Source organism: Oryctolagus cuniculus, chromosome 4 (genome assembly GCF_051225735.1).
Source record: "Oryctolagus cuniculus isolate XC-2025 breed Fujian yellow rabbit chromosome 4, ASM5122573v1, whole genome shotgun sequence".
NCBI classification, from domain to species: domain Eukaryota; kingdom Metazoa; phylum Chordata; class Mammalia; order Lagomorpha; family Leporidae; genus Oryctolagus; species Oryctolagus cuniculus.
Genome location: NC_142870.1, coordinates 128525851 through 128536333, shown reverse-complemented (window position 1 = coordinate 128536333; position 10483 = coordinate 128525851). Strand labels below are relative to the sequence as shown.

Below are 10483 nucleotides of genomic sequence, written 5' to 3'. Positions count from 1 at the left end.
AGTAAAAGGAGGAGGATGGGGAAGGAGAGAGACAGGTGAGGAGGGAGGGGAAAGAAAAGAGAGAGAGAAAGGAGGGAAAAGAAAAGAGAGAGGGACAGAAAGAGGGAGGGAAGGGAGGGGGCCGGGAGGGATGCTGGAAGGGGATAGGGAAAGAAAGGAGAGAGGAAGAGGAGAGGATGGGAAGGGAGGCACCTGGAAAGGGACTTCAGATTGAAGCTAAGGAGATGGACCAATCAGAGTTTTCAGTTGTAAGCAACAGAAATCCGCTTGGCTAATTGAAGCAGAAATACAATTCATCCCTAAATGGGCCTGGTAACTGGCTTGGAGGCTTTAGCCAGGAACTGAGCAAAACTGTGCCTTGCCCAGTAGGTTTTGGTTACACGGTGATGCCACCTCCTCTAGGCCCAGCTCCTAAGATTAGTTCTGTTGACACTTATCATGTTGGACATGGACTGTACATCTTGCCACCCTGGGGTGATGGAGAGATCTTTGCATCATTAGCTTCTAAATCAACAGCCCCCAGAAGGCATCTAATCAGCAAAATCCAGACAGGTGCCTGTGCCCTGGCTTCACGGGACATCAAAGATACAATTTTTCTTCTTCTTCTTCTTCTTCTTCTTCTTCTTCTTCTTCTTCTTCTTCTTCTTCTTCTTCTTCTTCTTCTTCTTCTTTTTTTTGACAGGCAGAGTGGACAGTGAGACAGAGAGACAGAGAGAAAGGTCTTCCTTTTCCGTTGGCTCACCCCCCAGTGGCTGCTGCGGCCGGTGCACTGCAGGTGGCCAGGAGCTAGGGGCTTCTCCTGGTCTCCATGTGGGAGCAGGGCCCAAAGACTTGGGCCATCCTCCACCGCACTCCCAGGTCACAGCAGAGAGCTGGACTGGAAGAGGAGCAACTGGGACAGAATCCGGCGCCCCAACTGGGACTAGAACCCTGGGTGCCGGCGCCGCAGGCAAAGGATTAGCCTATTGAGCCACAGCGCCAGCCAGAAACAATTTTTCATGATATTTTGTGGGTAGAGGTCTCTGACTCCCACCAAAACTCATAAGGTGCAGAATTCCTCTAGAATAAAAGGAAGAGTACCCCCGCCCCCTGCCCCAGCTGGACATAGGAAAAGAATGACCCATGTTCTTTATAAGATGAATAGACTGTATGTAGAAGTAAGTGAAATCTGTGGTAAAAATATATGACTAAAAAATACAGTACCATATGATTGAGAATTAGGTGAATGAAGTAACTTGTTTCTTAGTTCTGATAATTCCCAGTATAGTTCAGTCTGGCATCAGAGAGCACAGAGACCACAGATCTCCTTCTTCTTGTCCGTCCACAGCAGCACTGAGGAAGCCAAAGAGCCCTTTATCTCAAGCAGCTTTTCAAAAAGCAAGTCCTAGACCTCCAGTTAGGAGGGGAAAGAGTCCTGGCTTGCTGAAGCTGGCCAACATTTTACTTCAAGTTCTTGTCCTTGGAGAGAAACAGGAAGTGCACTTCCTTATCAGCCAAAGCAGAATGAGTTCTTTTAGCACACCCCACCCCCTGAGACTGAACTTTGCACTGCCCAAATAGGCATGTGGAGCTCATTTGTGCTCTAATTGAATGGATTACAGCAACACAGCTGAAAGATTCGGGTCTCACTTCCTTGATATTCTACAGTCTGCAGTTCATTTTGGCCAAGCCAAAAGGTGACTTGTAGAGGGAAAAATAACCATAACAACAACAGAATTTAAAAAGCAACAAATCCAGAGCCACGATCTGACATCTTGGCACAGCAGCAATTCAGTCATTGTGTTCCCACCTCAGAGTAATTTCTCTGGACCAAAAACATTTTTTTTAAAGGCAATTTATAATCATGGAAACCACACAGATCTGTGAGGTCAGGGAGCCACAGAGAGACCACTTCCTTTGTTTTCATTTCTCAGCTCCAAGTATCTTAAGCTGCTTATTGTGCCTGGTTCCAAGATGTACAAATCATCCCGACCGACTGAGTTGTGCAAGAATGTTTCAACTGGCATCATGCCCGCTCTATCAATACAAATGGCTTAGCTATATTCTGATAAAGCAAATAATCATATACGTGGCTTTCCTGAAACCTTGTTCGTCTCTGGCCTGACACAGGAAGAGTTGCAAACATGCTGTATTTCAGCATTACCCAAAATTTGAATTTTGCAAAAGCTGGTTCACTCATGTTGATACCTGGGAGCCCCTTCACGTAAAGGACAGAACAGCGTCTGAATTTGGAACAGTTAAGTGCTTTATCATTGCACCTGCCTTCCCTTCCTTTCCAACAGCAGTTAAGGCAGTGCCCTTGGGTGAGCCTTTCCCTACCTTCAGCACAGAAGTTCTCACCCAGACACAAATGTGAACCTCTTCTGTGTGAAACTGAGCACCAATGCCTGAAAACCTTAATAGAATCTCTGGACATGCACATGAACAGTGACCGGGAGTCAGGCTGTCTGTTCACTCTTACCAAAGAACCGTATTTGTAAATTACCTGATACAGCCTTCACGAAGGTCAGTGTTTGCAGAATACTGGCTCATGTGAGCAGTATAATAAAGGTGTAACATGGATAGGTTGATTTCTCTGTTAGGTTTTGTTTGTTTTCCCCAAGACCAGCTTGTACGATTAAGAATTCCCTTTGGAACTTGGAGATTAATCTTTACAGGAAATGGAGAACAGAACGTCCAAGCAGAAAGATTTCACATTTGAATTGTCTGGATTGTCTTTGTAGATTAAAGATTGAAACTTTGGGATGAGTTCTCAACTAAAATTCTTTTTTTCTGTGTATGAGATATTAGGCTAAGTTTAAGGATAAAAAAACTTGGTGTATTTTCCTTCATTTCCTGTTTATTAGTTTTGTTTCTTGATTTAGAATTTCAGGAAATTGCTACCTATTTGGGAATGACTACCTTGACAAATTCAAGGAAATCATTTGTCTGGCTAAAGGCAAAGGAATTCAATGTGAGGCAAGTTGAGGGCTGTTGTTTTATGCTCAGAAACATGCTGTGTTATTTAGGGTAAATCAGCGAAATTTGAATGAATAGCATTGTATTCTGGACAACTGTGGATATGACACATGGGAATGAGTTAGTAGAGCAAGAAAGGGAGAGGGAGGGAGAGCGTGGATATAAGGAGGGAGAGAGAAAGAGGGAGAGGTAGAGAGGAAGAGAGAGGGAAAGAGGGAGAGGGAGAGAGGGAGAGGGAGAGAGGGAGAGAGGGAGAGGGAGAGAGGGAGAGGGAGAGAGGGAGAGAGAGGAGAAAGAGGGAGAGAGGGAGAGGGAGAGAGGGAGAGAGAGAGGGAGAGAGAAAGAGGGAGAGAGGGAAAGGGAGAGAGAGGGGGAGAGAGAGGGAGAGAGGGATGTTTCAGCACTGTAACTTGTGTTACATTCTATTTTAGAGATGCCTTCAGCCTTGGAAATCCCCCTGGGACCAAAGAGACTGCCTAAAGGGAAGATTTCATTGTTCAACATGGACCAAGCCAAATCTTAAGGTAGAAAGGTTTTCTATTTGATCTCTGTTTCACATAGAAATCTGACCTTAGCTTTTCTTTGCTTTAACACAGCTCGGGTGTTTCGGTGACTGTTTAGGTGACAGGCAGAGAAATTTATTTCTTGGGATAAAAAATTGGAAGTCAAGCAGGACAAGAAGCAGCATCCTTTGAGTCTGAGACTTTTGCTAAAGGGATCTTCAAATTTCCCAAGAGGACTAGCCCTTCTAGTGAGGACAGAAGACCAGGAATGGATTTGTGTCCGAAGCTTAAACTAGTATGTGATTGCCTGGAATACTTTATTTTATTATAATTTGTTTCTCTCAGTTTTGTTTAGGTATAATTGTCAAATAAAAATTGTACACCTACAGTATGCAAAGTATGTATACATAATTACAGCATGTATACACTGTGAAATGATTACATAGAGATATTTATTCATCACCTTACATACTTAACATTTTCTGTTTGGTGAGAACAATTAAGTTCTACCCTCAGCAAGTTGCAAATACACAAAACATTATGTTAACTATGATCACCATGCCATACACAAGACCTCCAGAATTTGTTCTTCCTGTTTACCTGAAATTTTATACTTATTGACCAACATCTCCCACCCAGCACGCTGCCACTGGCAACCACTAGTCTATTCTCTACTTCTATGACTTCTACTTTTTTAGAGTTGCATTTAAGCAAGATTATGCTATATTTGTCTTTCCGGTTCTGACCTATTTCGCTTAGTGTAATGTTCTCTAGGTTGCCTGAAATGTACTCTAGACTGGAATTCAGAGCACAAAGGTTACTATGAAAGGTCAACAGAAATTGGGTTCTTGCCTAAGGCTTATCTTTAACAGGTAACTAACTAACCCATATGACAATATGCACAGTCTTGTTTCTTAAATGCACCATTGCCATCTTCTAGGAGCTCGTGTTGCAACTATTAGCAGCAGAGTTGTATAGGCAGGATTGCTGATCCAGTGGAGAGGCACCAAGAATTTTTCTTACTGTGGATCTGTAAGTACAGAGACATATCCAGAATGGAAACACACTGCCCAAATAGGCGATGACCCACACACACCAGAGTCCAGTAGACAAACGTTGACTGCTCAAGGGAAGCTGTCTCAATCAGAGAATCACATACATTGGGGAAAGGGTGACTTCTTTTATTCCTCAGTGAATAAAATCAGTTAAGGGATTTGTTCTGTACCACACTGAAAGCAAATTTTCCATTGAGATGTGTGATGCTGCTCACTGGTTTTTGTTCAAGCTCTGTGAATCTCAAGAACATTTGGGGTTCTTTCATCTGCTACTGCATGGTGTCAACCAGAGCCTTCAAAATAGAGGACCTTTGGCAAAAACTGAGAAGCAGCTGTCCCTAAAAATCCTGCAAAGCATTCAAGAGAAGCTCCTACTGAGACCTTTTGGGGAATGTCCAAACAAAGCTATTAATCTTATCAATCAGGTCAATGTTGACTTGAGTGATGTGCACATAAGATCTGTTTCTTAACATCTGGAGCAGCACTGTGCAATTCTTTGTTCTTTATCTATACATTCTTCATGCTTTTTCAGAAATGTCCTTCTAGTTAATTTTAAGCCTTCTATTCAGCTTATTTTCTCTCTAAAGGTGTTTGTAACCAGTCATGTCCTAAAAACAGTAATCTCTAAGCTATTTGCTCCCAATTACCTAAAGCCTGCCTTTTAAGGACAAGCCAATGCATATTTACTGTGTTATGATAAATGAAAATTTATTGTCGTGGAATACATAAATTCTCACTAGGATTTACTGCTTTGGAACACTTCCCAAGACTAATAAAAAGTCACTGGGCAGGGTCAGCCCTGTGGCATAGCAGCCGGCATCCCATATGTGTGCCGGTTTCAGTCCCAGCCGCTCCACTTCCCATCAAGCTCTCTGCTAATGTGCCTTGGAAAACAGTGAAAGATGGTCTAAATACTTGGGCCCCTGCACCCACGAAGGAGACCTTGAAGAAGCTTCTGGCTTCTGGCTTCAGACTGGCCCAGCTCTGGCTATTGTGGCTATTAAGGGAATGAACCAGCAGATGGAAGATTTCTCTCTGTCTCTCTCCCTCTCTTACTCTGTAACTCTGACTTTCAAATAAATAATTAAATCTTAAAAAAAAGAGTGACTTGTGATCAAAAAAAAAAAAAAGTCATTGGGCCTAGGCCACTTATGTCCCACCCTGAATAAATTTATACTAACCTTCTCACAGAACCTGTTTATTTTCATATACACAACTGTTCTATATGTTTGTTTTCATCGAATCATCCAATTTTAAAGATGTTAAGCTAACAATTTTAAAATTGGGAAATTTTACCTAAAACTTAGCTTCTGTCTTCCATTGAAAAATTGGAAGACAGGGAAACAATGAACTGACCTATTTCCATGATGTAACAATGTGCTAGGTTGAAAAGCAGCTATCCCTATTAGACAGGATGTGGGTTTTCTAGGACACCACAGATTTGATCACTCCCTTTGCTCTCAAAATTGAGGCTAACAGTTGCCAATCATCACCATCATACCAGCACATCTAGCTGCTGCTCTTGTTTTCCTTTTGGCATTGGAAATATTTCTCTGTTGCTCATGGTTCATCAATTGTGGGGTAACAAATGCCACATTGTGCCAACATGGCCACACATCACAAGATAAATGGAGAGTATATTTCTTCAGGGAAATGCAAACTAGCTCTACATATTCAAAAGACAAACTCTCTGCTTGCTTCTCTCATATTTCTGTCTGGTCCCTGAAGGCATTTGATTTTTTTAAAATCCTAAGGCAGGGTTTATCATAGGTTGTATTTTATCCTTAAATGCCCAGAACACCTTAGAATGACTGCAATCAGATAAGTTGTCAGAGGGGTGTAGAATATCCTCGTAGGAAGGAGAGTCTTACCCAGACCTCAGGGATTTTGAATGGGTTTTGAGTTTCTTCTGACTATCCTTAGTCCCATGGATCCCAAATTACAGAAACATGCATTATGTGTTAATAGACTGGAGATTTCTGAGTCCAAACAGCTCAGGTCCCAAACAGAGAGATTTTTGACTCATACTTGGGAATTAAACTTACATTTCCCTAACTCAATAACTTTGATCTTGGGTATTTTAGTATTTGTTTCAGACACTAGATTTAAGAGGGAAGAAATTGGAATAATGACAGAGGATTTTCCACTTCCATATCAACAATGATTTGGAGTTGGCTATTTTGGTAGGAGCCAGTTTGGTCAAAGTAACTTCTTCCCTTTGAACACCTCTCAAGGTAGACATGTTTGAACTTCAATTTTTTCAATCTTGCATTATTTTTTTCTAGGAAAATCATTTCCTTGTCTTATGCTGTTGTCCAAAAGCTTGAACTGTTTTTTGCCATGTAGAAATTAGTCAGTATATATTATAATTTTACAGCCTAGAATATAAATAATTCTCTTATAAACTTCTCCATGAAAAATAGCAGAATGAGGTTTAAATTAAGGTTTATATTGGCTCCGCCCATCAGACAAATAGACATGGGGAGGTTGAAGGGACCTTGAATAACAAAAGACAGAGATATGAATATCTGCATTCTTATTTTTTAAAATTGTGGTGAGTTAACTATGAGCCATGAACAAACAATATGTATGTGTATGTGTGTAAGAGAGAGAGAGAGAGAAGATATATGTGACTTCATTCATTATGTGAAGATGGATGCTGTGGAAGTGACACTGTTGGTGAAGTTCTTAAAAGTCCACTTTAACTAGTGTATTTGTATTATTGCTGTTTATCCCTGAAATGCTTGCCCAATCACTGAGTTCTGTGCAGTGAGTCGCACGTTTAGTGAGACTTTCATTACATGGCTCTCAGCCAGACTGGCAGATAGAACAGTTCCAGGTCTCTGCTGTGGAGGTGCAGGAGCTACCTTCCTCAAGTTAGGTGTTCTGCTGCTCAGCCGTTTTCCTGGGAGCGGCTGCATCTTATCCATTCCTTCCACATGCCCCAGAGAGTTCATCTTGCTGATTTTCACACAAGTGCCTTAGACGGTAGACATGTTCCTTCAGTGGTATCTGTAGGACAGTGTGGAAAGCATCCCATCTTGAAGGACTTAGCTAATGCTGACATGACAATATACACCCAGAAGAAAAAGAGGTGCTGAGAAATGGCACTGTTTTAAGCGACATTTAGGAGACTGGGTTCCTTGAAAACACAGCATGTTTGGGAAAACACCTCCAGGGGACTGTGCATTGATGTCCACGGCATCATTGAGTCCATGGCAGATTCTGTTTTGTGCAGCAGAACCAATCCCTGCTTCCCCTCCACATGCCCTTTCTTCTTGTGTCTGTCAACACTCCATCTCGCCTCACGGGGCATGTCTGTAATTGGACCAACTCCTGGACAAACATGCTCTGAATATGTCCTGAAGACTAAAGGATTACAGGTTGGATCCTGTGAATAAAGCAGCCATTACTGCTGATATGTGATTTTAAAATGCGAAGATTGATTTTTAGGATGGAGATCATTTCACCAAACATTGTCTAGTCAATAGGGAAAGAAAATGAGAACACACACTCTTCTCTACCCAACATAAATCCAAGTTTTGGCTCTGCAGATGTCAGTAAGCACCCAGGGGTTCACAAGGAGGGTACACACGTGCCAAAGGAAGCGTGGGTTTTGGTGTCAATATCGGTGTGTTTGGAAGTCTTTATTGTGTGCTTGGAACCCAGCTTTCACATAAACACTGTAAACACTGAGTGGCTGCACATAGTCGCACCAGCCAGCTTCATCTGTGGGGTGCTCTAGAAACCAGAGTCACGAGGGAGGGGGAAGCGGGTTGTCAGGAGTGAGAGCACGCCAGGGCTCTCCGGGGCCACTTGTCCAGCTTCTGGTCATCCGTGCCAATACTAGTGGGGGCTGTTTGTCCTTCCTGTGTGCTTCCTTGAGTACAAAAACATAGCCAAAAATCAAGGAAAGTTTTCTTCTGAATGGTACAAGTGCTTCTTTGAGACTTGTTATAATAGCTCAAGCAATCCAAGTCCCAAGCCCAGGGTTGGAGCAGAAAAAGGCTTTTTGGAACGATGTGTTCAGGGATGTGTTTTTAATTATGAGACCGACCACCTGCATCTTTTATGCACTCTGGAGAGGAGGCTGGAGCAGGAAGTTCTGGGTTTGAGGGGAAGATGACCTAGGAAGGGAGGGCAAGAGAGGGACACACTTCATAGTAGTATCGTGCTTTATAGCCTGAGAAAAACAGGGCCCGCACAATCTACTGGAGTGTGTGTGTGTGTGTGTGAGTGGGAGGTGTGCATGTGTGTGGGAGTTCTGAGGTATGTCATTAAGAAGAAAGCCATTATAAGAAACACTTTGATTTCAAACAGGAGCATTTCGGGGCTGGCACTGTGACATAGTAGGTTATGCTTCCGCCTGCGGTGCGGCATCCCATATGGTCATCCATTCGTATCCTGGCTGCTCCTCTTTCAATCCAGCTTCTTGCTAACGCACCTGGGAAGCCAGTAGAAGATGGCCCAAGTGCTTGGGTCCCTGCACCCACGTGAGAGACCCGGAAGAATCTCCTGGCTCCTGGCTTCAGATGCACCCAGCTCCAGATGTTGCAGCCATTTGGGGAGTGAACCATCATATGGTAGATATATCTCTGGGTCTCTCCCTCTCTCTGTCTGTAACTATGCCTCTCAGATAAATAAATAAATACTTAAAAAATAAAAAATAGGAATATTTCATTATGGTATGTTAACTGATCATTACATATGTTAAATGTGTTTTTATTTTGAACATATACACATATTCTGTTTTTAAAAACAAGTGTGGTAATTCTCTTAACTTGAAGGGTCTTTAGGGATGGAATTTCACATTTATAATATACCTAAAATACTTAAAGGTAACAGTACTAATCAAAACAGGTTAGGATAGAAGAAAGGTTTATGAAACAAATGTTAATCATTAAAATAAGAGTAATTATTAACATGAATTTTATAATATTTGTATGTAGGAATATAAGCCAGAATTAATTAGTATAATTTTAATAATTTCTATTTTGAACAGAAGAAATTAGAGTAAGAAGTAGACAGATGGTGAGCGGGTTGCCAGGGCCCACGGTCTTCAAGGGTGAGAGTCGGTATCTGTATCTTCACCATCTCCACTCGCACAAAGCAGCACTCAAAAAGGCCAAATGCCTGTGAATAATGGATGAGTCTGAGCAATCCCTGCTCAACCTCTTGACCTTGTAACCACATCCAAGGGAATCTTTCAAACATCCTTCCCTACCTGCTTTCATTTTCAAATTTGCAGGTGCAGCTTCAATGCTTTTACTTCCGAACTTAAAATCAGTGATGCTGCGGAGCATGGAGAGAGAGCACCATCCCTGTGGCTGTGATCAGTAGAAATGTGGGCCGGCAGTTATGGGGACAAACACTGACCAGCGAAGGCTTTTCTCCACTTTAGCTAGTTATGCACATCTGGAAAGTATATAACAAGCATTCAGGATGCAGTTTGTTAATGATAATTGTTCTGAGCCTCTTATTTTAAGTAAATCCAGCCAGTTATGTTTTTCACCTGAAGAAAAATAAACAGGAAAATGTCCTTTATCTGACTCTATCCTTTAGCAACACTACAAATAAGTTAGTCCTTCATTGTATTCATTCATTCACTCATTCATTCCCCAAAGACTTAATGAGCAGCTAGTAAGTACAAAATTCACAAATTAGGCTTTGGAGAATAAAGAAAATTAGAAATAGACATGGCCACTGCTTTCACAGAACTTAATCTGTTAAGTGATTTTGTTGCCAGAATGCAAGCTATAATTTGTGACACTCATTTCTGACCTTTCACCTTATCCTCATATTTTTGATTAGCTTCCTCCATGTGTTTTCCAAAAACTGGAAATGTTTCTATTGGTGTTGACTCCCTTCTCCACTCCCAGTTCCTGGCTGCTGGTCAGCGTGGAGGAGCCAAAGTGTCACAAGATGGGCCGCTGCTGCTGTGTTTTTTGTCCCTGCGGAAGCGGAGGA

At 42.1% G+C, this 10483-nt stretch overlaps 1 long non-coding RNA gene across 1 annotated transcript; it reads left to right on the top strand.

Moving 5' to 3' along the window:
- Positions 1-3296: 3296 nt before the first annotated feature.
- LOC149127110 (uncharacterized) lies at positions 3297-10059 on the top strand. The gene is made up of 3 exons (XR_016232636.1): positions 3297-3482; positions 8945-9135; positions 9765-10059. It is a non-coding gene; the product is annotated as an uncharacterized LOC149127110 (long non-coding RNA).
- The last annotated feature ends 424 nt before the right edge of the window (positions 10060-10483 follow it).